Genomic DNA, 26,383 nt, shown 5'->3' on the forward strand with positions numbered 1-26,383 from the left:
TGCAAGGATCTTATCAAACTGTAATTACCCAGCCTGGGTCTTTGCTAATTGGTTCTCTAGAGTAAAGTTACCTCCAATCTGTGTGTTATGGGTGCACAGCGGGAAGTGATTTGAGCCACGGAGGCTGTCTGTGATGATATGTCAGAATTGCTGCAGTGGCTGCGGGAACACTGAGCTGGGATGCAGCTTAGAAGGAAAGAACTATTCCATGGGTCCCAATTCTAACTGAAAATGCCCAGCCATCCTCATGTTACCTCACTCCTAGGGACCTCTTAGGAAGTAGTGTGAGCTCATTTTCCTCCATCTCAGAAAAGAGGGAAGAGGAAGAGGGGGGCAAAGAGCTGGGGGAGGGAGGGAGGGAAGGAGAATGAGAAAGAAAACAGAAAAACCCTCTTTAACCCTGTTGGCTTTCCTGGCTCCAATATTCTGGACAATTATCTCAAATTAGCAGCCTCCAGCCACTATCTCATTTCCTCACCACCCATCTCTGTAATCTAACTTCTGCCTCAACCTGCAACAAAAATCCCATTTCCGAAGGCTTCCAAAGACTTGGGATAAAGGAATCTGAGGGTTGTTGAGACCCCACTAGGAAGATCACCTAGTCCTAGTCTCCTCTCCATGGTGGCCTCTCTAAGGAGGGTCTTATCCCCTGCTCTTAAACGCCCTCATCCATGCTCCGAATGGCTCAATTTGAAAGATTTTTGTGTTTATTTTTTAATATTGAGCCCAAACCTGTCTCCTTACAATCCCATCTGCCACTTGTGTGGCACTAAGCAAGCATAATATTTCTTCCCCCTGCAGCACTTCAGCTGTTTCCCCTGAAATATCAGGACACCACCATGTACTTTGTGTCTCAAGAAAAGACCTTGGGGCCAGGCGTGGTGGCTCACACCTGTAATCCCAGCTCTCAGGGAGGCAGAGACAGGAGGATAGCTAGAACACAGGAGTTTGAGACCTGCCTGGGCAATATAGCGAGACCCTGTTCTCCACAAAAAGGAAGAAAAAAAGACAAAACAATAAAATAAAATGAGAAAAGACCTTGGGGGTCACACGAGACCCTCCCTTCCTCACCTCATTCATGCATAACTCATCCAATCAGCTCTCGGCTTCCAATTCACCCCTTCTCTCCCCTTCAGCTGGCGCTCCTTTGCCCAGGCATCAGTATCTGAACAAGATCATGTGACAGCCCCATTGGTCTTCCTGCTTCTTCACCCATGACACCCCACAACCAATTCTCCACACAGCAGCCAGAGTAACTTACGTGTAATACATTTTTATTGTGGTACACTGGATATAACATAAAATTTACTACTTTACCCATTAAGTGTACAATTCAGTAAGTACCTTCCCATTGTTATGCAACCCCCACTACAGGCAATTTCCAGAACTTTTGCATTACTCCACACTAAAGCTTGATAATCATTAAGTAGTAACTCCCCCACTCCATTTCTCTCTCCTCAGCCCCTTTTAACCTCTGATATACTTTTTGTCTCTATGAATGTGACTACACTATGCACCTCATATAAGTGGAATCATATAGTATTCTTTTTGTGTCTGATTTATTTCACTTAGCTCAGGTTTTCAAGGTTCATTCATGTCAACCTGTATCAGAGTTACATTCCTTTTTATAGCTGAATAATATTCCATTGTATGGATACACCAGTTGTGTTTACTCATTCACACGTTTGTGGGCATTTGGGTTGTTCCTGCCTTTTGGCTGTTGTGCACAATGCCCCTATGAACATTGGTGTAGATGTTTTTAGTTGAATCCTCAGAGTAAGTTTTTGAAAACAGAAATTTCATCATGTCTTTCTCCTTGTTAAAATCCTCCATAGACTTCCTATCTTGAACTTACCATGAGTCTAAAACCCTTACTCTGGACTATATGACCCTAACTGAGATTGTGCTGCCCATGTAAGAGCCACCCTGACCAGCCTCCAGCCACACTAGGTTTCTGTCTATTCCTTGAACAAGTCAAGCCTGTTCCTGACTCAGGGTCTTTGTACTTGCAGCTCCTGCCACCAAGACCCCTCTTCTCTCTGCTGTTCCTTCCTGTGGCTTGCTCTTTGATGCATTCAGATTTCACTCAAATGTCACTTACTCTGCAGGTCCTTCTCTGACTGGAGTAGACTCCCAGCCTTTCCTACTACATCATGATGTTTTATTGTTATTACACACCCTGACTACCTGAGGTCTTCTTGTATGTTTATATGTCTCCCCAACTGGAGTGTCAGCTCTGTAAAGGCAGGGACTTTGCCTTGCTCACACCATCCCCTGTGCCAAGTACTGTGCCTGGTTCATATCAAAGTCCATACCTATTTGTAGCAGCTTTCATTCCTCTGCTGGTGTTTTATCTCATGGTGAGTACTCCTTTCTTTGGACATTCTTTTAATTGGCCTTCCTTCTCACCATCTGAAGGTGCTACAGTGGGTCTGTGTACCTCCCAAAGTATACACCTGGAATGATCTGACATTCAAGTCTGAAGAGACTGTCCTTCCCAGACCAGAGTTTCTCAATCCTGAGACTGCATCAGAATCACCTGAAGGGCTTGTTAAACTATAACTTGCTGGGCCCAAAGCTGGATTTGCTTTTCTAATGGGTTTCCAGGTGATGTTGATGCTGCAGGTCCAGGGACCACACTTAGAAACCACCGTGAGACTCTTCCATCTACCATATCTGTAATGGTGTCCACTGATATCTCATCAACCCCAAAACTATAGCCATTAGCCAGCCCAGATGGGTCCTCAGTGACTCACCCAATCCATCAGGTCACCTGAATCCTCACAACAACCTGACCTGGAACTTGTCTCCTCTGTCTTCAGTCTCCTGAATCTATGGCACTGACACCAGCAGCTGCCCTTCGTTCTGGAATTCCCCTCCCAGGTGGCTCTGCACTATCCTCATTCCCCTGCTAAGTCCCTTGCTGCTCTTATGTGTCGACTGGAGGTTCCTCTTCTTCTTTCTACCCCTTAAACATAGGTTTCCCCTCAAAGGAAAATCTGAGCTTCTTCTTTTAGAGAATAAATTCGTTCTCCTGGATATGTTTAACACTTTTATGAAGATGGATTCCAAATATCCATCCACAGTCCTGACCTTTCTCTGGAGCTCCAGATCCATAAAATCCAGTGTACAGCACCTGGGCATTGTCATCAGGCAGACTCAAGTTCAAATCTCACCAGCCTTAGTGTCCTCAACTATAAAATGAAATTAATATCTTCTTTGTCAGATGGTTGTGAGGGCTAAATGAGATGGTATATCAAAAGCACATTGTGGCCAGGCACGGTAGCTCACGCCTGTAATTCCAGCACTTTGGGAGGCCAAGGCAGGTGGATCACCTGAGGTCAGGAGTTTGAGACCAGCCTGACCAACATGGTGAAACCCCGTCTCTACTAAAACTACAAAAATCAGCCAGGTGTGGTGGCACATGCCTGTAATCCGAGCTACTCAGGAGTCTGAGGCAGGAGACTCATTTGAACCCGGGAGGTGGAAGTTGCAGTGGGCTGAGATCGTGCCATTGCACTCCAGCCTGGGTGACAGAGTGTGAATCCATCTCAAAAAAAAAAAAAAAAAAAAAAAAAAAGCACATTGTACACTATAGGAGCTTCATAGATGGTGGGTATCACTATGATTTAATTTATTCAGTTGATGTGTTCAGTATTTAAGTCTACTAATTCCTCAGTCCCCACCTAGCACATGCTTTGACACATGGTAGACAGGTGATTAACATTTACTAAATGAATAAATAAAATTCAACTTAGCCCTAAATGAACATATCACTTGCTTGTTCCCATCCTGCTTTCCTGCTACATTTTTCTATTTTCTTGTCACTGCCACTCTATTCTTCCAGCTAGCCAGTTTTGTGAATTTTTAGTCATTTTGATTCCACCATTATCTTTATCCCCTAAATGCAAAACTATGTAGAGATAATAGTCATGATGCTCCCCACCTACAGCCTTTTCTGAGGCCCTGCCTAACAGTACCTGGCTTTTTCCATAATGTGACCCAGATTCTGGCCCCACCCCATCGTCACCACAACCATCAGACCACAGCAGATGGGACTAGGAGATGGCACCTGAGCCAAGACCTGGTGGTTGTTCCCATAATGTAACAGGTGCAAACACTGAGTCAATCAGATCCCCTCTGGTGGAAGTATGAAGAGGCGCATATTGAGCAGCTGAGTCACTTGCCAGTGGGCGGGCTGTGGGGTCATGGTTGATCTGGAAAAGTTGGAGTTATTGAGAGAGAAGAAAAGGTAAGTGATCATCGAAATGCAATGGAAGACAGAAGAGAGTGGAATAGCTATGGAGGGAGAAGGATTGATTCTAGGAGCCAGAGAGAGAGGTCAACCTTGAAGTCCAAGAGAGAAAAAGACAGAGAAAGAGGAGCTGGCCCCACAGATCTTCCTGGGTTTCTCAATGGCTTTGAGGTTTGTTTCTAACTCCCACCCCACGCATCTTTTTAACAGCTACCCACCCATCACCTTTTACTCCACTCTGTGATGCACTGTCAAATAGCTTGACCAGTGCCCAAAGTGTCTTGATGCTTCCTTCTTCCTCCTTCCCCCCATCTCTTCCATTCCATCCTCACTGCCATCATGAAGCTGGGAATCTCTAGTTCTCCTAACTAGTCCCACTGGAGGCTTCTGACCCCAGCTGGCCAAAGCTGTCTGGCTCCAGTGCTTGGCCTCCAGCATCTGTCCCTATGGTGCTACTTCCTCATCCTGAAGCTTGTGGTGGCTTCCCAGTGCTTCTTAAAATCCAAGCTCAACAGGGGTTCAAGGACTTACATCTTTTATTTCTCAGGCAAACCTCTGATACTATCTCCCAACACGAAAACCTAACACCAGCTAGTCAAGACCCCTCCCCATGATGCTCTACCCCCACCACTTCCCCATCTTCCCCTTCATATCCTAAAATACCTTTATTTTTCTTCCTTTATTTTCCTTCCTTTATTTCTTCTCCTATGCTTCTCTGTTTCTATCTCCTTCTCTCTTCCCTCTTCTTGCTTAAATTCTACTTCATCTTTCAAGGTTTAAGTGCACTATTATCTAACTACCCCTGGACCACTTACTTATATGTCAAGGATATTGATCTTTCCCACCTCCCCAGCTCCAAGCTCCCTGAGGGCAGAGACTATACTGTACCACTTCCATATCTCCCATGCCACCTAGAATGTTATATGTGCTTAGAGAAGATGATGTTGAAAATATCTTGTTCAATTAATTTCAATTATAAGATTAACAAATGTGTATATGGATGGATACTTATTTGAAATAAGTAAAGTCAGATGTCAAACAAACCATTGCATGTGAGGTAGGGAGTATTTTTTGGCATCCCACAAAGCACCCTAGGAGTTTTGTTGTCTGCTATTCCTCTGCACACCAACATTTCTGGCTACTGTTATCCTGCATATTCTTCAATAGAATGTAACTTCAGAACTCATTTTTTAAAGAACTCTTTAGATTATGGAACGACATCACCTTCTAGTCATACAAATTCAATTAAAATTCCAAAAGCATTTATTAAGCGCACTGCAGGAAATTAAAAAAATGATTAATAAGACCTAACCTCTTCCTTCAAGATGCTCACAATCTGGTTAGCAATAAGACAAGTGTACTAATGACTGTAGTCAAGGCAGGATAAGCCATGTGCCATAAGAAAGGTCAAAGTGCCATGGTGGGTCACAAGAAGATGCTCTAGAAGGTAGGGAAGGACCTGCAGTAAAGCTGGAGGATGAGGCATTTGAAATGGGCAAATACTTGGAGGGACAGGCAACACAGTGTATGTCGGGAGAATCTTGAATGGCCAGGTTAGTACTCAGTGCCTCATTGCCAGAACTCTGCCATTTGTGAAAAGGGAAAACCCCCGTGGCCAAGGAGTTTTGTCAGTGCTCAGCCACCAAGCATTTGTTGACATGGACTTGAGTGTGATAGAGAGGGGGAAAGTGTTTCGTCAAACTCCTTTTGTATGGAATAAATGTTCCACCTTCTCTTTCACAAAGGCACAAAAGCAGAGTATTTTTCCATTCAATGAAGGTTTGAATATGATTATTACATTAATAAATGTTATTAAATATTCATTAAATACTGATATAAATAATGAATGAAATCCTGTATTTTTTTATCTCATGTTGAAAATATTGCTTTCTTTACTCTTCCCCCATGTCTGAAAGAGACAGAAGCTAGGTTATTTTCTTGTTACCTACCAATTAATTTCCCCTTCAAGAACTGGAGATATGTATCTATCTAGAGAGGGAGAGAGATTAAATGAGCTCTGTATGGCCATCACATTATCATTTGATGTAAGAGTTGGAAGAGATCTCAGTCAGTGGTTGCAGAAGCCATCTCACACCAGCCCCCAGAGAGTGGATTGTGTGCCTTTCTTCTCGACTCCAGGTTCAGTAACTTCAGGGTGGCAGCTTGAAATTGGCTATGGTGGGAGTATTTACACCATGGAAATTGGCAAAACTACAAATAAGGGCTTCTCCCCCCTGGAGAGCTGTTTAAATATTGACCAGCACGTCGTGTACAAAAGAGGAAAGTGAAGCACAAGCGGCGAAGTGACTTGTCCAAGGTGAAGGTCACATAACCATTTGATCATGGAACAGGCAGGATTCAGGTCACCTAATGCCTGTGTATTATTACTCTTTTCACTGGGAAGCTGCAGTACTGATTAGGATTTGAGGGTGCCTCTAAATAGATAAGTATGTAGACAACGACACAGATTATTATACAAAAGAAACAGATGCCATGGTCTTCAAGTTAATAGCTTGCCAGGGCTAAAAGAGGAACATCCAAACTTCTCTCCACAGATGGCTCTTTTGTACCCCGCCCCCCAAACTCCTACCCCTTGAGGGGAGGGGTTCCTGAGAGTGGGAAAGCAGGAGAGGAGGAGACTTCAATTTCTTCCAGCTTCACATTGGAGGAAGTGACGGAAGGCATCTCAGCCAAGCGCCTTGATGCTTTGGACTCCTCTTTGCTCTGTAATTAGTGTCTATTTGTCTCCTTAACTTAAATGGGTTTTTAGCAATTTAGAGCCAGGGAGCCCATGTTATTTCAGTGAAGTGATAAAAAAAAAAAGGATATGTAATTGAAATCCCGTTCTACTCCTCTGGGAACCTGGTATGTTGCTTCAGTCAGCTGAATGATAAAGATTCGGGGCCCTGATCACAGGCAGATAAGTAGGCTGGTTGATTAGGATGAATCCCACAGGCAATCACTAATCTACTAGTCTGTTTGTTAACTATCAGTCTTTTTAGAATATTTAGTTTGCATAATATGATAATATAATAATGCACAAGCTCTTTAAAGGTGGAAATGAACCCAAATTGAAGACAAAACAGCCACAGCTGACATCTGCCCTCCCCACTGCAACAGATTAATTACCAATTAGGCACAAATTTTTATTGAGTATCTATTGTTTGCACAGCACTAGGTGAGGGATAGAAGGGGTGTCAAATGTTCAGACCTTGGCCATAAGGACCTAGCAAAGGCAATAAGGCATGCCCACAGGAAATTAATAATGCTGTAAGGAAGTGAATGCTTTGCTACTAAATGTGTGAATCAGACCAAAAGAGCTGCTGTAACGGGAATTTGGATCTTGGCTAAATAGAGCCATGCAGCTCTGCCGAACTCCAGAAGTCTCAAACTCCCCCTTGTAAAAAGCGCTGAAGTGTTGGGCCCAATGTCACCTTCCGCAATTAAATGGTATCTCTTTATAGCAATGCGCAGCACTCAGCGTGCCCTGCTCCAGCTGGTACCAGAAATGTCTAGAACCCAGCCTGGCTCCTTCCTGCGTTTTGGGATAGGGCCTGTCGAAGTGGACTTGAGTGGGTGATTTTTCTGTTTTCGATGTTTCTACTGTACTTCAGTAAATGTACCAAGAATGGCCACCACTTCCTGACTGTGGGGTGCTAGACACTGTGCTAGGTACCTCACACACGGTGTCCCAATGTCATCCTCCTCCATATGCATAAGCATCTTCAATAAAGAAACTCAGGCTTGGAGAGGTAGCGGGACTCGTCCAGGGTCACCTCACTGACATTCTGACTCCAAAGTGCATGCTTTCCCCATTAACCCTGTCAAGGTAATTCAGTAATTCCCCAACCTTAGTCGCATATCATAATATACAGATGCCTGGATTCCACCATATAGACTCTGATCTTCAAGATCTGGGGCAGAGACCAAGCGCCTGAATTTCTAACAAACTTCCCAGGCTATTACCGCACACCAATGCTTGAGAATAGGTGCTGTTACCTATTTACTTGCTGCTGCCTATTTCCCCTACATCCCCCAGCTGGAGAGTACCTCATGGGCAGGGATTGTGTCTGAGTCACCTCTTTGTCACCAATAATCAATGCGGTGCTGGGCACAGTTTAACTGCTCAACTCATTTTTCTTGAAAATGCTGAGTAGCATTGCACAGTTTCACTCTCCTTGCTGGCATTCTACAGGTAGAATATCAGGTTAACACACCTGCTACCAGTTCCCCAAGACTCAGCTCACGTAATGCCTTGGGGGTCTAGTTTGCAATATGAGCAACATGCCTGCAGCTGCAATGCACTCCCAATTACCTACTCGGGGATCCCTATCTGCTGGGTCCCCTGCCACCATCCCTCCCTCTGTCTGATGTTGCCTGTTCAGGGAAAGCTGGCTGGATGTCACTTGACATAGTCAAACATAATCAGGAGAATGGAGCTCACAGACAGATTCAGTAGGACATTCTACAACAGCACAGCACTAACCACTGGACAAGTTTTAGTGTGAGGTTGAACTCTCTCTTTCCTCCCCAGTCTGTATGGAATTGCCCTATGAGCTATGTGGAGGCACAAAATGTTCGATGCATAACAACCCAAAAGATTGTTTCCTAAGGCATGTTCCTGGTAGTGTCAATATCCACAGGATGTTAATAAAGGACTCTGCAAAATTTGGACCAAACCAGGTTAAATAAAAACAGTTCTCCCTATTATAGGATTTTCAAGAGATGCAATATGCTAATCTGCACTCTGATTATCTGTATATATTATGGAGCATTTCTCAAATTTTTTGTTGAATTCTTTTTTCCCCTGGAATTTGTTTTTCCCTAAATTTTTTCACTGATGTTCCGAGGAATAGGCTTTACAAAATCATGATCACGTACAATTTTCCTTGCTCCAACCCCCAATGTCTATTTTGCAGATAAAGAAACTGAGAGTCAAGAAAGGAAAAAGCACTTGCCAAGACCTCATAGCTGGTTAGTGCTGGATGCAGGCATGGAACTAGGGGATGCTGAGATCACTTCCGCTCCCAGGATCTCACCTGAGATTACCCTATGCCTGCAAGATGCTTCATGTAGCCAAGACCAATGTCAGACTTTAAGTTTCTGGGACACATTCTCTCTTCTCCAGTGTCTAGCCTTTCACTATGCCCAAAGATGAAATATCATGAGTATCCACAGAGCACTCAGTCCTTCATGTCTACACTTGCGGAGCTGTCAACATTGCACTAACTCTAGCACACTCTTCTCCCTCTCTCCTCTCTTGCCCTCTCCTTCCCTTGTTTGCCTTATCTCTTTCCTTTTTTCTTCTCTCACCCTCCCAAGCTTACTACAGTTCCTGAGCCTCTCGCAGCCCAGGGAGAAGCAGCACACAGGAGCCCTGGGTTTCAAGGAACTGGAGACTTTGAGAGGTGAAGAAATGTGTCTGAATCATTTAGCTAGCAAAATGACAGACCTGGGACTTGAATTTGGGACTTCAGTCTTATTCTGCATCTATCCTTTGACTACACACCTCTGGTTCCAGAAAGCTCTATCTCTGCTCACTATGTGGCAAGTTCCTTTGACTACACATCTCTGGTGCCAGAAAACTACCTCTGCTCACTATGTGGTAAGTGAACACTGTGCCTGGCCAGGCCCCTTAATAGGCTGAGAAGCTCTTTGCTACCTAGCTCAGGGCAGGGCTCGCTGACCTCACCCTCCAGGGATGGGGAAGCAGAGTGAGTGATACGTTCCCCCTGGTGTGACTATGTGTCTAATTCCTTCTCAGGGCCTTCTTAAGCCCTTGGCCTCAATTATGTTCCACGACCAGCAAGTGACAGAAATTAATTATCTGCTGGGAAAAGAAGGGCTTTCTTTTATCTGTTTGAAAGTAGTCACCTTCTCATTTCAAGGATTGGCCTCAGAAATTCCAAGGAAGGACAAAGAAGATGGCTACCAGTAGGAGGGAGGGAGGAGACAGCAGAAGAAAGGAAAGAGATAAGGCAAAGTGAAGAGGAAGAAGGCAAGAGGAGAGAGGGAGTAGAATGTGCAAGAGTTAGTGCAATGTTAAAGGTACTAGGACAGACAACCTTAGACACTGGCAGGGCAAAAAGGAGGGGTGTTTCAAACTATTAAGGGAGAACAGATGTCAAGAAAGGGCTTTCATATTTAAGCTGAGTATTAAATGGTTCAGAAAATATAGGCTTCATGAGCACAGGAACCATTTTTCTTTAGTTAACCTTTGTGTCACCTGTGTCCATCATAGTGGTTCACATATAGTAGGTACTCAATAAACATCCAACCATTGAATGAATTAATCAGTAGACACTGGCCAAGCAAATGAAGCAGGAAAAGCCATTGAGGGAAGATGGCAGCATGAATAAAGATTATTGGAATGACCAGCAGTTCTCTACCACTGGCACATGGCATGTGTGTTGAGGGATGAAGGGATGGGCAGGAACTGAAGATCTGATTGGTCTGTGATGCATGTTCTTGATAATAATGAAATGACAGCAAATTCCTTTTACATCTAAAATCCCATTTCATCCTCACAGTCACTCTGTGAAGGGTACAAGAAGGCTCAGAAGGCTTACAAGTTCCCAGAGCAGGAACCAGTATTTGATTCTTAACCTAGATCCTGTGATCTTTCTCTAGTATCTGCTTGGGGATGACCCCCAGCCCTCAGTACCTTTCCCCGTCTGAGCATCCTCCAGGCTGGGTTCAGAGCACAGACGTGTTTTCATAACAAGAAGTGGCAAATTTTCTTTAAAAATATTATCTGATTCATTCCACAGGCAAGTAGGTGATCATGCTTTCATCACACATTCTTTCCAACTCCCTGTGCCTCTGTAGCTACCCTCATTCAACTAAAGCGGGGGTTATCCAAGGGCGGCTGCAGAGAAGTGGGTAAGGGCTTTATGCTGTTTCTCTTGTTCCAGGCTAAAGGGAAAGCGAGAGAAATGCTTAAGATAAACTTATAGACACACATGGGCTCCAAGAGCTGGGTACTCACCAAAGTACATTCTACCAGGAAGTGTTTTAAGGATAGAGTGCAAAAGGCATTAAGGGCCCATCCCTGGCCACCAGAGATCTGCACCCAAGTGAGGCAGGAGGCCAGGCAGGGCCAGGAGAGTGGATGGTGTGGGAATAAACTGTTCTTCATGCATGCTACCTGCTGGGACCATGGGACACAGTGATACAAACGTGATGTGAAGCCAGACAAATCTGTTTAAATCCTGGAGCCACCATGTGTTAGTTAGATGAACTCAGCTGTTATAATAATAACAAATGCATGTAAAGGCTAGTAAGGGTCACATACAGAGTCTCATGTGAACCCCATAGTACTGGGTGATAGAATGGGGGCAAGTTTTTGTTATAAACCCCATTGTTAGATGAGCAAACTAAGGATCAGAGAGTAATTTGGCCAAAGTTACCCTGAAAGCAATAGATCTAAGACTTCGATGCTCCAAATCCCCTGACCTCTCACTGTGCTACACTGAGCCGGAGAAGTCAAGGCCCCTGAGCAGCAGCAGTGAAGAATCTTAGCAAGAACTGGAAATCCAAAAGCCAAGGTACAGGTTTTAGATCCCCAAGGTCTTGTGCTAAGGGGCCTAGGGAAGGGAAAACTGAGCCTCATTAACATAGAGGTGGGGACCCCAGGACTTCTGGGCTGCCTTCCCAGCTTCCTGGGTCCCTTGCCCACTGCCCTTCTCTCCCAGGCTGCTGCCTAATTACAGAGCTGTAAATGCAAATTATTCTAATAACTGGTGCTAATTTATACACATTTACATATGATTTGCAATTCATTTGCTGTCCACATGTAGTCAAACTTCACTAATCCAGACCAAAGTGGGGAAGCCTACTCTGAAATGAAGAGTCTAGGTTATGGAATAATTCAATAGTTTATCACAGTTGAGTTTTACCTTAAGCAGGAAAGCCTGCTTTAAAATCAAACATGCAAGGGAAAAAGAGGTATTGTCAAAATTCTCCTTGAAAATCCTTAAAAATCTACAAGAACTGGGCTCTCAGAAGCTCAAAACCCAAAAAATTAATTCCTTTTATTTCTCTTTGATTTTGAACTGTGGAAGAGAGGACAATAGGTAAATAAAAGGCTCTCTCCCTCTCTCTCTCTCCGACTTTCTATGATGAAATTCAGGAAGTTGAAGTTCATTTATGTGATGCGACTCCTCTGACTCAGTTTGAACTGGTAAAATCTTCCTAGTGAAAAGTTTTCCATCCTTCAAAAAATGTAGATTGGAATTAGTTAACTGAGGTATGAGAGACCATACAGTAAATTGGGCTTAGATATCTGTGGGTCACGTAGTCAATGAACACGATTCAGGGAGTGCAAATGTGACAACTGGATTTGTGAGGTGTACACTGGATGGTGGCATTGAAGAAAGAGGTATTATGTATTAAAAATAACAAATGCACACACACATGTGTATATTGTCTAGAAGCGAATCCTGAGTAGGGATTCTTGCCCAAGTGATTTATTGAGGAAGATTGATTGGAGGATGTACTCTTAGGAGTGAGGGGGAAGGAGAAGGCAGGAGAGACGGGGAGCTGAGTGAAAATGTGTCTCAGCTAAAAGTAGCTTTAGACTTGCTTCTGATCCCATGGGCAAGCTCTACCCAAGAACTCTAAATCACCGCCCCTCACCCAAGAGTTAGACCCACCTTGGGGACCTTTGTCCCGCATGTGACAGTCAATCATTGTCTGAGATAAACTCCCAGGGACTGTGGTCTCCCAAGCCAGCTGGCCAGTATCTGCAGGGGCTGAAGAGCATCTGGGTTGGGCACCAGTAGCGTCTACTGCAGTTCACCCTTTGCACAGCTCCTATCTACTTTCTTCTTTCACTAAGTTCACGCCACCCAGACACAGCATCCTCAGAATTCTGACAGATCACAGTCTCCTTGGAGACACATTAGGTTGGTGCAAAAGAAAGGTTAATAGATTAAACCACAGCCCTGCTGCATGTTCCCAAGGCTATGACTGCTGTTCATGATCTTCTACCTCCACCTATTCTAGATTCCCCTCACATGTAGCTAGCGTTTCTACTGGTCTAAGGGACTTGCCTGGTGGGTTGACCTAGCTTGCACTGTCCATGTAAGGGAACTTCTATTGTCACCTGATAAAGGGATTGAAGCAGAATTTCTAAGAGTGGAATATACTGCCTCCAGAACACAGAGAAGCCAACTAAGTGTTATGCTTATTTCTTAATGATAGGAGGTACAAGGAGTAATAACTTGTCCTGGGGAGGGGCTATCCCTAGGCTATTAATTCCTTAAAAACTTCAATGATGTGACAGTACCCTAAGTCTCTGGGGTTTATCACCAACCCTGTCCCATACAATGACAGGAACCACCTCCTCAGTATCTTTTAAACCAGTTAGGGAAGCACTAATCTTTGCCATCCTCCCTGCAATGTGACATGGTTTTTGATTTACTATCCTGGTGAAGAGAGGAAACTTTCAGTACATTCTACTGGCCTTTCCTATTCAATAGTTCTTATAGGTCAAAGAACTAATGTAAAGGTTGTATCTCTTGCTAAACATGTCCAATCCAATTATATTTCAGGAACCAGAGAAATGACCACTAGGTGGACCATTTTGAGACATGCCAGGGCCAGAACTCCATCTATCGCCAGGTCCCCTCTGACCTCTCTAACAGGAGTGTCATAATTGTGCTTGTGTCCCCAAATATCAGCATCAACTCAGAACTTTTTTCCAACAGACCTCAAAAGGCTCTGGGTATTTCCTCTTTCCAGTGCCTGGTTATGTGAGTAAACAATTATAGGTCATTTGGGGACCTATAGAACTGGGGGAATCACTACTGTGCCCACTTAGTATGGCACTGCAGGGTTTGTCTTTGTGGGAACTTGGCCTCCCCTTTAATCAATGGTCAATGAGCGCTGGGTTTGAGAACTGGCTCAGTTCTGGAAACTAGCAAGGCAGCTTGACTTTCTGTTAGAAAGGTTGAAGACGGTCTTATGTTCATTCATTCTTGATCCCTTATGAGTTTACACACACACACACACACAAGTATCTTTGCTAGCTGCCCATCTATTTTACCTCTAGGAACACCATGATTTATGTACTATTTCCAGAAATCTCTTAGTCTGGGCTCTCCTAGCTGCTGCTGCAACCTTGCTGCCCCTTACAGTAATTATACCCACCGTGCTTCTGACAGTTAGATGCTACCACCTGGCCTCTTCTGTGCTGGGATTTTTACCATTTCTACTAGGGAGCCTAGTAGAAATTCTGAAATACAATCTCTTCAATCCTACCCAAACCTCTCTGCTGACACTGGTGTCCCTCACTGACACATTCCTAATCACCCTAGTAAACTGAGTGATCTCCAGGCCTTCCTGAGAAACAGTTTGAGAGTAGATTTCCTAGTATTAGATAACAGGCCCACTCTAGCATGCCCACTTCTCTGAGCCTTTTAGTCTCTTTCTGCCCAGTTGACCATGGCAGTTCCAGCAACTCTGTTTTGTTTAATGTGGGCCAATGTTTTCTCCAAGCTTCCAAGGGCCGTCTCAGCAGTGCATTAGAAGCAGAACTTGGGGCCCTCACCAGGATGTTCTATCCTGTGTCATGGGAGAGTGCCCTGCCATAAAAACTCTCCCTATCCAACTTTATATTCTGGCCCCCTCCCCAATCTAGGTCCTTTGGATCCACCCCTCGTTCCTGGCCCCACTGTATTGTAGCCAGGTCCTGCAGCTTCGGAGAGAATCCTCTAATCCCTCAGCAGACCCTTCCCCAGTCTGTCTATGCTGAGATTTGACCCCAATTTGTGATCTGGTGGCCAGGTGGGGAGATGGGGGCAAATCCAGAGGAAAGCATGCACTGGCCTGTTAGAAGGCCTCATGTAAGGTCTCTGCATCATTTTCAAGCAAGCAGAGTCCTCTGCTTGCTTGAAATGGCAGTGGGCCATTTATGCAGGCCCAAAAGGTCCAGGAAACTCTGAGGATTCAGTTCTCAAGCACAGCTATCCAGATAGTCCCATCCCAAGTGTCAGTGTCCCACACCTTCTGTGTCACAGCCCCGCTGTCAGCACAGGTGACTCACCTAGGCTGAGAATTCAGTCTTCTTTGAAGTTCTGCCACTTCTACAGTTACACCCTGAGCCTGGTTTCTAGCTCTGCCTGCCCCTGTCTGTAGGAATGGAAGGTCTTTTTAAACGCCTAGTACTTTGCTTTAAATTGTTAATTAGTAGATTTGAGCCTGCCATTTTCTCTCTTCAACAAATCAGTAGTGCTTAGCAAAACCCACCCAGTTCCACGGTCTGTATAGTGATATCTCCCTAAGCTCCTATTATGGACTGAATTGTACCCTGCTACCCTAATCCGTATGTTGAAACCCTAACCTCCAATGTGACTGTATTTAGAGATAATCACCTCTCTAAAGTCCCTAAGTTTCAATGAAGTCATAAGGGTTGGACGCTAATCCAATATGACTGGTGTGCTTGCAAGAAGAGGAAGAGACACCAGGGACGTATGCACAGAGGAAAGGTCATCTGGAGACACGGTGAGAAGGCAGCCATCTGCAAGCCAAGGAGAAAGCCTCAGGAGAAACTAAACCCGCCAATACCTTGTTTTCAAACTTCCATCCTCCAAAACTATGGGAAAACACATTTCTGTTGTTTAAGCCACCTAGTCTGTGATATTACGGCAGCCCTAGCAGACATCTTCCCAATTCCCAAGACACTGGGCCAGCTGGTACAGCCCCTTTCCAGTTCTCCTAGGTAAAGGTGTTAGCAATCCCACTGCTACAGCCTGCCAGGAACCATCAGCACTTTACCCGCTTCATTGCAATCCAGTTCTAGAAACCCACACTTGGTGTCTGCTTTTTTTTTTTTTTTTCTTTTCTTTTTTGCTTTTTTTTTTGTTCTGTTTTGTTTGTTTGCTTTTTAGGACCATGCTCAATACCAAATGTCTCAGGTCAGGCTCCTCAAAAAACAGAGCCTGATATGAGGACCCTTGTTAAAGCTTTTTTTTAGGGTGGTATACTTGAAGAGGGGGGTTGAGGGAAGCTGTATGAGTCTGTTCTCACGTTGCTGATAAAGACATACTTGATACTGCATAGTTTATAAAGAAAAAGAGGTTTAATGGACTCACAGTTCACGTGGCTGGGGAGGCCTCACAATCTTGGCAGAAGACGAGGAGGAGCAGAGCCACGTCTTACGCTGTAGCAGGCAAGGAGAGAATAAGAGCCAAGTGAAGGGGGTTTCCCTTGATAAAACCATCATCTCTCATGAGACCTGTTCACTACCACGAGAACAGTATGGGGGAAAACCACCCCCACGATTCAGTTATCTCCCACAGGGTCCCTTCCACAACACATGGGAATTATGGGAGCTAAAATTCAAGATGAGATTTGGGTGGGGACACAGCCAAACCATATTAGAAGCAAAACAGCACTAAAAGAAAAGCTAATGAGGAATGTGCCCTTGGCTGACAACTAGCTCCAATCTGATCTCATGGGCAGGTAGCGCTGCAGTGCAAATTCCTCAGAGCTTGTCTCACCTTGAAGCAAGAGAATTGCCCTTTTACCCCATGCTCGTCAGTCATCAGCTGAGGTCTGCCACTGGGGAAGGAGAGGTGAGAGCACAGTCTCCATGGGGAAGCAGCTCCCATTTGGCCAAGGACGGCGATCCAGAAAAGGGTGCACCTGTGAACTGTTATGCACCAATAGTTACAGCAGCTGGGACATGGGGTCATCAGCCAGTAAAGGGAGTCTTGGTGGGGCACCTACAGCTTCTAGTACAGATAGGTGTATGATGGATGGAGGGAGGAAGGGATGGATGGATGGATGGATGCATGGGTAGACAGACAGATGATAGGTAGACAGATGACAATAGATAGGTAGGTAGACAGGTAGATCATGTTTTGTAGGAATTAATAGGGCATGAGAAGTCTGCAAAGATCAAATCCATCTATCTCTGCTAAATTGAAAGACATAAATGGCCTCATTGCATTACGCCCCTCCTAAAATGCCTTTTTGGGCACCCAACATATGACTGCACACTGATGAGGAGGATTAGGAAGGATGTACGACAATGCCAAGGAGGATTACTGTTACAGGTCAGGTTCCTCAGGGAGCAGACCCTGAGTTGGAGATGAGTGTGAAGGAAGGAAGCTAGAATGGGCAGAGGGAGAAGTTGGGCTGAGATGCAGTCTCATTAACAGCCTCAGCTGATGCCACCACAAGCCGGAATAGCATTTCAGAGTTGTGCCAAGCTGAAATGAGTGGTCCAGGCCTTCATGTCCTTGCATAGGCCAATCATTGGATGCAAGCTGCCCCAGGAAAGAAGGATGACCTCGGACAAGGTGGTCCTTCAATAAGGACAACTCCTGAAGAGGGCTGACAGGTGAGGGCTGTCTGCAGACAACCCTTCCAGCAGCTGGCAGAATACACACTTCTGTCCCTCAGAATGTTCTAGGCTGCGCCACACAGTGTCCAGTATAATCACCTGACTTCGTCTAAGGGGAAGGGAAGGTTCCTGTGAGGAGATGGCAGCCAGCGGGGTCTGAAGGATGAGTGGGAGTTACAAGGTGCAAGGCACAGCCTTGCTTCCTCTCCAGCACAAGATTAGGAAGTTCTCAATTAGGCTGTTTTACGCTGAAGACTTTTCGGAAAAGAAGCAATTAGGAACCATTAACTAGGATACCTATTCTCTCTCTTTTGTTTTCCCTTTTTAAAACAAGCTGGAAAATACGCCTTCATTAACCCGCTTTTCATTTGGAAGCCAGCAGCAGAGCTTCTGAGCGTGTCAGCCTGCTTGAAGATGAAATGGAAAAGAGCTTGTCAAACATCTCCCTACAAGGGCAGGAAAGGGAAGTCGGCAGGGGAAAGGTTGGGTAGGAGGATTGCTCAGACTCAAGAAACTATCTGCAAGGCACTAATTGGGCTGCCAAAATGTGCCGAGGCAAAGAGGAGAAAGGCAGATAAACAGTTTCGTAGCAAGGGGTCAATGGTGAGGCCAGGGCAAAGCTGCAGCAGAGCCCCTCCACCCAGCAAGAGGCTGGGATTAAGTGGGTTTCAGAATGCGGCTGGGGCAGCTCACAGGGGCTGTGAGCCCTTGAACTTGCTATTTCAGGCTGAGGTCCAGGTGACCCTCCTCCCCCAATCCCATCCCCACTCCACTCCTCTGCAACATCACTGTGGGGGAGATTGCTGGTGGAAACAAGGGAGGTACATTACTAAGCTTGGTGTTCCAGGAAGGAGCTGAGAAGGGAAGGTCAGGGAGAGCAGGCTCCTGCACCGTCCAGATGGCAAGGCCAGTGCCACAGAAGAAGGGGAGAGGCAGGAGTGAATGCTACTAGGGTCAGGCAAAGAAGGTCACTCACAGCTTTTGGGCAGAAGAGAAAGCTTAAGGTAAGGTACAGGGTACATGAAGGTAAAGAAAGGAGCTGTTTTTCCAGCTTATTCTCCATTCTCTGTTCCCCACTTTCTACTTCTCTGCAGAGAGCAGAGAGTTCTTGGCAAGTTAGGTGGGCCATGCACACCCCCTCTCCACCATTCCCCAACCCCATTGCCCTCTGGCCTCTACCTTGAGTCCACAGAGGACAGCAGGCAAAGCTGGTCTACTCCACTCATTCCACCATCCTCCTCATCTTCCTTGGTCCCTTTCATGAGAGCAGTCCCTAGAACCCAAACCATAAGAGCAATTCCATGATGGCCTCAACATTTTAGAAGAAAGAAGTTCTGTCCAGGGGTCTAGCATCATTCACCTCTTCATTTACTCAAACAGTATTTAGGTGGCTACTGTGCCAGGCACCATGTTAGAAATAAACAACATGCAACTCCTTTGAGTAGGAGAAATAAAGCTGCAAGCCAGTATCTATACTGTAAGTGAAAACATGCTATGTGAATGCAGAAATTAGTCCTGCTTGGGGTTGGGGACAGGGGAGGGTTTAATAGGAGTTGTGGAATTTTAAGGGTTAAGTAGATAGATATTAATCAGGCAGAAGAAGAGGTAAGAGAAGAGACTACAGCAGGAATAGTACACTGGAATAGAGGCTTGAAAATTGTTTCATGTATGCATTCAAAAAATGGGGAATAATCTGGGAAAGTCAGAATATGGTCTGTGTGGGGAAATAATGGAAGGTGATCCTGGAAGGCTGGAAATGTGAGCCTAATGGTTTTAGATGTGAAAAATCAAAGACAATTTTTAGGAATCGGTACAGTTGCATTAAGAATTTTGGAAATACCATAATGAAATGGAGAAAACAAGATAGGAGGCAGTTAGGAGCGAGGAGGCTGTTGAACTAGTCAGAGCAAGAATCGATGTGGGTCTGGCAGTGAATTCCACCAGTGAACAAACGGTTGTCAAATAAGCACAAGAGGGGGTTTTGAGAGATTTTGAGCCATCTTCAAGCTGGTGGGGAGGGAGTGGTTAAAGATGGTGGTAGCACTGCTGATGAAATGAGCTATTCACCTTATGCACACAGGAGATGAGGGGAGTGGGGATTTGAGAGCACAAGTGGGAAGGACATGTTATGGTCTAGATTGTGGTCATATCAAATGATCTCTGCTCTGTGACCTCTCCCCTCCACTTTTTCAGGAAATAAAAGGCTGGAACCAGTCCCCTTGAGAATGGGATGAGAAGAGCAGTCCTCATAGAAGTCATAGAAATAAGACAGAGCTGACATGTTCACTGTGGTCCCTGCCCACCACCCCAGCCTAATACCCTGACCACACATGATTACTTAATGAGGTGTCAAACATCCTAGTTTGTCCAGGACAGTTCAAGTTTATACTAGATATTCAGGCATCATGATTAATCCAGTTCCTCTCACTCTCAAAACTGGCCCAGTTGAATGATAAAATGGAAGTTGACCTTACCAATCAACCGCAGCCTTCTTTCCCACTGAGCCCGGGTGCAACCTGAAAATCCTTTTCCACACAGCCTTCCTTCTAGGCAACAGCTATCAATCAATCAGGTATTGAAATCTACTTGCCACCTTTTTGAAAGAAGAAAGAACATAGGTCTAATATTAGCTGGGCAAACACTGGCATGCAATTTGACCTCTCGAGCCTCCATTTCTTCATTTGACACCTGAAATAATAGCATTGCCTACTCACAGAGCTAGTGTGAGCATCAAGTGAGGTAGCACATGGAAAAATGCTATACAAATGGTAGTGTTTTTAGGATTATTCAAAGGACAGAAACAGCTGGCACGGTAGTGCCTCAGGGGTCTTGGCATCATCCTCACTGCCACCCCAGTAGGAGACCATGAGCCTCTTGGGAAGGTAGCCAGCAGCTCCTGGAGTTTAGGCCTCTCCTCCCTTAATCCTCTCTTCCTTTGGAGACAAACAACAAACCCCTCTGGCACCCCCACCCCTCAGATCAACTCCATCAAGAAGCGAGGCTTCTCTTTGTACTACAGCAAACGCACGTCTCTTATTGACGCTCCCCTGGGACCCTCTGTGGCAACACATGCATAGCTTTGAAGTTGCAAGTGTGTTTAATGCGCAAGGGCCCCGTCTCGGTTCAAGGACAGTATTTTAAGTCCCCGAGAAGACGGGAACAAAGTTTTGATTGCAGAAAGAAACAGATCCTTAACAGACTTGATGATAAAACATCATAACCTCATCCGATTGTAGCAGCCAGCTCTGAAGAGGGAGTCACAGAAGAAACAATTGATTGGGAAGACTGACTTTCATCTCAGCTATAAGCCTGTTCCTTGACCTAAGCTACTACCACTTCTCTGACTTGTGACAGGCACAGAACTAAAAATGCAGGGTGCAAGCTGCTCAGGGCAGGACTACTGAGGAGGCAAACATAACCAAGGCTTGGAAGACGTCAGGACAAAGGCATCTTGTGGGAAAATGGCCTCCTTTGAAAGATTACTGCCTGAAGGAGGTGTCACCTGACCAAATAATAAAATCCTGAAGAGGACACGGCTCATCACTTGATCTGGATCCATCTACAGAAGAATAGCCAGCTTTTCACCTTTTCAAATGAGCTTAGTTGTTTCAGAAACAAACCATAAACTTCACTGCAGGTCCAACAAGAATCCAGGCTTCAAGAGGGAAGAAAGGAGCCAGTCTTCTGGGAGCAACTGGAGGAAAGAAAAATGAGGCAGATGACTGTTGAGAGTATTGTCTCCTCACGGATTCCAGGAAGACCTGGCCCAGAACCTGGGTGGAAAACAGACCAACCATCACCAAACCAACTTCACCAACTGTGCTGCAGGCAGTGACCTGGGAGATGCCCGGACCAGGAGAGAGGCCACACTGGGATACCTGGGACTTAGGCAGTGCTTCTCATTCTGAAGAGCAGGGGTGAGGCCAGCAAGCTGGGCTCATGAGTAAAGGCAGATGGAGAAGATCATCTAGAGGGGTCATCAGAAAGTTTAGGTCTCATCCTGATCCTCAGCTTTTCAAAATCAGAAATATTAATATAATCACCCCATGTTCCCAGGGGTGATCAGTACTAGGGGGATGGTTTGCATTGAGCTAAGAGCATCTTATTCATCTGTGTATCTTCTGGGACAAGCACAATGTATGGCATATACCAGGTCAATGATTTTAGCCCTGTCTGCTCATTAGAACAGCCTAGGATGCTTTACTAAAATACCAGTGGCTAGGAGCCACTCTCAGAGCCTCTGAATTAATTGGTCTGGGAATAGGCCCAGGCATGAGTGTTATAACTTCACAGGTGATCTAAAGTCAAGTCACGGCTATGAACAATTGTACCAGATCATCAATGAATGGCAGTCGAACAATGGAAGAACTAATGTGGTATGGTTTGGCTGAGTCCTCACCCAAATTTCACCTTGAATTGTAATAATCCCCACATGTCAAGGGCAGGGCCAGGTGGAGATAATTGAATGATGGGGCCGTTTCCCCCTTACTGTTCTCATGGTAGTGAATAAGTCTCATGAGATCTGATGGTTTTATAAATGGGAGTTCCCCTACACATGTTCTCTTGCCTTCTGCCATGTAAGACATGATTTTTCTCCTCATCCGTCTTCCACCATGATTGTGAAGCCTCCTCAGCCATGTGCAACTGTGAGTCAATTAAATCTCTTTTCTTTATAAATGACCCAGACTCAGGTAGGTCTTTATTAGCAGCGTGAAAACAGACTAATACACAATAAATGAATGGAAGCATTGGAGGTGAATGACAGCACACTCATTCACAATGGCAGCATCCCTTACAGGACCGCTGGCACTAGCCATTGGCATGGGCTGGTGAGAAAGTCTGCTTAGGAGGCCAGATTATCCATCACAAGGCTCCTTGGTTAGCCCAACATCAGCAAAGGGACGTCGGCTATTGCTGAAAGAATCTTCACAACAAACCACTATACTTGCTTCATATCCCCTCATTCTTGCTAAATTCTCTGTAGCGTGCTATTATGCATATCTCTTCATTCTGTGCTTTTAACAAAGAAGAATCATAGGAAGAATAGGTGTTTTTTATCTATGTTTCATGAGGGATTAAAATGACAGACCCAGCTGCCAGATTACATAGAATGTCCCAGGTCACCCAGTTTTCTTGTGGGGAATCGAGGGCTCTCTGTTTACTGGATTGGGTTAACCTGGGAGCTGAGGGTTAACCTGGGAAACTGACCTCTTTTCTGCATCTATCCTACCCCGTGCCTCATTACACAGGCACATGCATGGGCTGGGTCAATACGATCAGGCATTTAATTAAGCAGGTATCAAGCTTAAGAGGGCCCTATTTCCTCTACTGTGAACCTAGGAGCAACGATAAGGAAATGCAGGAGCCTGAGGGTTGAAGCACAAATTTAATAAACATTTCCGCTGTTGCCTGGAGCCTGATTTCTGTCAAGGCCCAATGACTTCTTGAACTAACTTGCTGAGTGATTGCAAACTTCTCTGAGAGCCTCATGAGAGATGGCACTCATTGGAGGTTGAGTATGTACACAAACACGGGCCCACTTGGATGGATACCTTAGCGTGCGTGCTCTCTCTCACTCGCTCACTCGCTTTCATTTGCGCACATGCACACACCCTCCTCACAATGCCATAATGTCTATGTAAATTGGATCTTTAATATCCTTCAGATAAATGACTTCAGAAAGAACATGGATACAATACTCTGTCTCTGAGTTAACATGATAGGCTCTGCCTCCCAAATTGGCTCAGAGAAATTAGCAGGAAGGAAGGAAGGATCAGACGAAATAATAAACCTGCTTACCTGCTCATTAATTTAATCTCCCCCCCACCACCCTCTCTTCGCCTTGTGGTTTCACTACCCATAAAATAACTAGATAACTTCGAAGTCCTAGATGAAAGAGAAACTAGGTCTGGAAGCTCTAAGATTAAAGGAGAATGTTTAGGATTAGTCTTTGATTTTTTTTCTTTTCTCTCTCTTTCTCCCCCTCTTTTATTTTTTTCTTTCTTCTTTTTATCTCAGAGGTGACTGAGGAGGCTTCCCTCTTCTTTTCACCTCTCTGCTGAGCTGGTCAGCCTGAAGCCTCCCCTGGGGCACAAAGGCAGAGCTCACAAGGAACTTGGGACCTGGGACAGAAGGCACAGAGTAGGGCTCCTCTTAGTGACATTTCCCACCAGACATTGAAGGGCATCTGTTGTTTGAGTAATGTATAGGTGCATGAAACTGCTTCCTCCTTATCGTTTGAGTAGGACACCCTCTTGCAGATGCTTGGATGCACTTCCCTATACCTCTTTTTCCAGGTAGCTCTTGCCCTTAAAGAGCCTGAGACGAGTAGAAAAGACAGTGACCTACCTGGTCTGCACAATCTTGGGAGATTTCAGTGATTCTGTTATGTCTTCCCAGTCCTGAGAGCCAGACTGTGAGCATCTCCAACATTGCTCAACAAGGCATGTTTCAAACAGTTACACCTAAGTCAGGAAGCACCCTCCCTAGGGCCACTCTTGCCCCTGGATATTACAAGCCAGCCTGCTGCTGTACTTTATTTCCAATTCAGAGAGTTCATTCTCAGACCTATCCACTCTTCTCAGGAGCTCCTGGCATCTCAGGGTAGTGAGCACCTCCCTGAAAGCTCTGGGTGACCAGTCTTTATTCATTTCACGTGTGCCTCCTGCCCAACATCTAGCATGAAGAAATCAGACAAGATACAGAGATACTCCACTCCACCAGGGGAAAGTGAAAACCGTACAATTTAAGAGAGATGGGAGAACAGAGAAGCAGCAGCAGGCTCTGTTCAATAGAGGGGCCGCCCAGAGTGGCAAGGGGGAGATATGTTGCCCAGAGCAGCAGCTTGTCCCAGTGCTCATGTAGGGTGTCCTTCGAATGGCTCCCCAAATCCAACCCAAGCCCCTTCTTACAAAGTCAATGATATCTCTCTCTCAGGGCAGGCTTCTTCAAAACAAAAGGCACTTCTCTATCACCGGCGCTCAGGTTCAGCAAAGGCTCAGGCAGGTAATGACATCAAAGAAGGCAAAAGGCCAGGGAGCACGTGCAATGCTGTAAAAATGAGATGGGAGTTGAAGCTTCTCTAGGCATCTGGATGTAAATATCTTTGAATTTTCAAGCCCCAAATGCAGAGGCACCCCTGTGGCTGATGTGCCACAGCCCTTAGCTGCTGTCCACATTCAAGCTCACAGGACTCACTTTTGGAAGGAAAGTTACTCTAGTCCAGAACAGCAGCTCCCGGGAATCTTAGTCTCAGAACTTCTTCACACTGAAGCCCCAAGACCTCAAGTTTGTGTAGGTTTTGTCTATTGATATTTAATGTACTGGATATTGAAACTGAGAAAAGTGGCTGGGTGTGGTGCTTACCCCTGTAATCCCGGCACTTTAGGAGGCCAAAGTGGGCAGATCACTTGAGGCCAGGAGTTCGAGACCAGCCTGGGCAACATGATGAAACCCTGCCTCTTCTAAAAACACAAAAATTAGCCGGGTGTGGTGGCAGACACCTGTAATCCCCACTACTCAGGAGGTTGAGGCAGGAGAATCACTTGAACCCTGGAGATGGAGGTTGCAGTGAGCCCAGATCACACCACTGCACTCCAGCCTGAGAGACAGAGAAAATTATAAAATATTTATTAATTCATTTAAAAATAACATATCTATTATACGTGAATATATACAAGAGTTTTTTAATTTTCCAAAACAAAATTGGTGAGAACAGTGGCCTTGTTTTACATTCACAAATCTCTTTATTGGCAGCCTTAATAGAAACCAGCTGGATTCGCGTACCTGCTTCTGAACACACCCTGTTGTGATAGGCTGTTTTGTTGAAGCATATGAAAAAAATACAGCCTAACACAGATATGTATTTGGAAAGGGGAGGAATAGCTTAATAATCTTTTCGATAATTGTGGATATTTATGGAAATTACATCAAAACTCAAAAAATGGTGCTTTCTTAAAGGTTACAGCTTGGAATGAGAACCCTTTTCGTATAATGTTACATTAAAATCCATTGATCTATCTTACACTTGAAATGGAATTTTGCAGCATGGATTGATCATCTGGAAATATTGGTTCACTGAGTTATGCAGATCTTGCAAATGTTGATACATTTCACGATGCAATATTGGAAATCCACATTTGTCCATATCACCTCAGATTGCGTCAGAAAAGTCTTTAACTATTTGGAAGTTACCAGTGCAAGGGCCACTGGGATTCAGACCTCGTTGGAGAAGGTGCGATTACAGCCTGCAGGAAGGCAGAGAAGTTCTCTGGGTTGCCTGGATCCAAGCTGGACCATAGTCAATGAGCTGAGGCTGGGAAACAGGAACTGGAAAACGGGAAACCCCTGCCAGGGCACCTAATGAAACTTACAGGGAAGCCTTCTTCAGAAATGTCGTTGAGCTAACTGGTAAGCCAGCTAGGGAACCTGTGGAACTCCCCAGGAAGGTGCCTCCTGTAAGACTGCCCATAAAGAAATGCTACACCGTGTAGGAGAGCTCCCTGGGAAGCCTTCCTCTGGGAAACCAAGGGAAACCACCTTGGAAGAGGTGCCAGGCTGCCAGGCCCCTCATCATCATTTTACACACAAGTTGTTGAAGATTAAACTTTATAATGTTCTGTTTAGGTGTTATTTAGTAGTACCATGGCTAAATTTAAGGAGATGTTAATATACCCAGCAATGGATACAATAACTCTTGAGACTATACATCTGTTTAGGAAAAGGATGAGCATTTCACTAGTTCAAAGGATAGCTATAACTCATTAGGTAGAAAGACA

General features: G+C 45.1%; 1 long non-coding RNA gene across 5 annotated transcripts in view; it reads right to left on the reverse strand.

The window, feature by feature from the left end:
• LOC101866959 (uncharacterized) overlaps positions 1-26,383 on the reverse strand; it is a 137,424-nt gene that overhangs the window by 93,699 nt on the left and 17,342 nt on the right. For 2 of the 5 annotated variants that reach the window (XR_012422801.1, XR_010581015.2), the window contains exons 4-9: positions 24,518-24,656; positions 21,227-21,300; positions 20,081-20,199; positions 18,786-18,879; positions 16,759-16,910; positions 16,351-16,418 (exon numbers count right to left, since the gene is read on the reverse strand). This is a non-coding gene — a long non-coding RNA (uncharacterized lncRNA). Of the gene's footprint in view, positions 1-16,350; positions 16,419-16,758; positions 16,911-18,785; positions 18,880-20,080; positions 20,200-21,226; positions 21,301-24,517; positions 24,657-24,971; positions 25,070-26,383 lie in introns of all 5 variants that reach the window. The other 3 variants (XR_012422802.1, XR_012422800.1, XR_010581014.2) reach the window with 2 other exon arrangements.

Source organism: Macaca fascicularis, chromosome 14 (assembly GCF_037993035.2).
Source record: "Macaca fascicularis isolate 582-1 chromosome 14, T2T-MFA8v1.1".
NCBI classification, from domain to species: domain Eukaryota; kingdom Metazoa; phylum Chordata; class Mammalia; order Primates; family Cercopithecidae; genus Macaca; species Macaca fascicularis.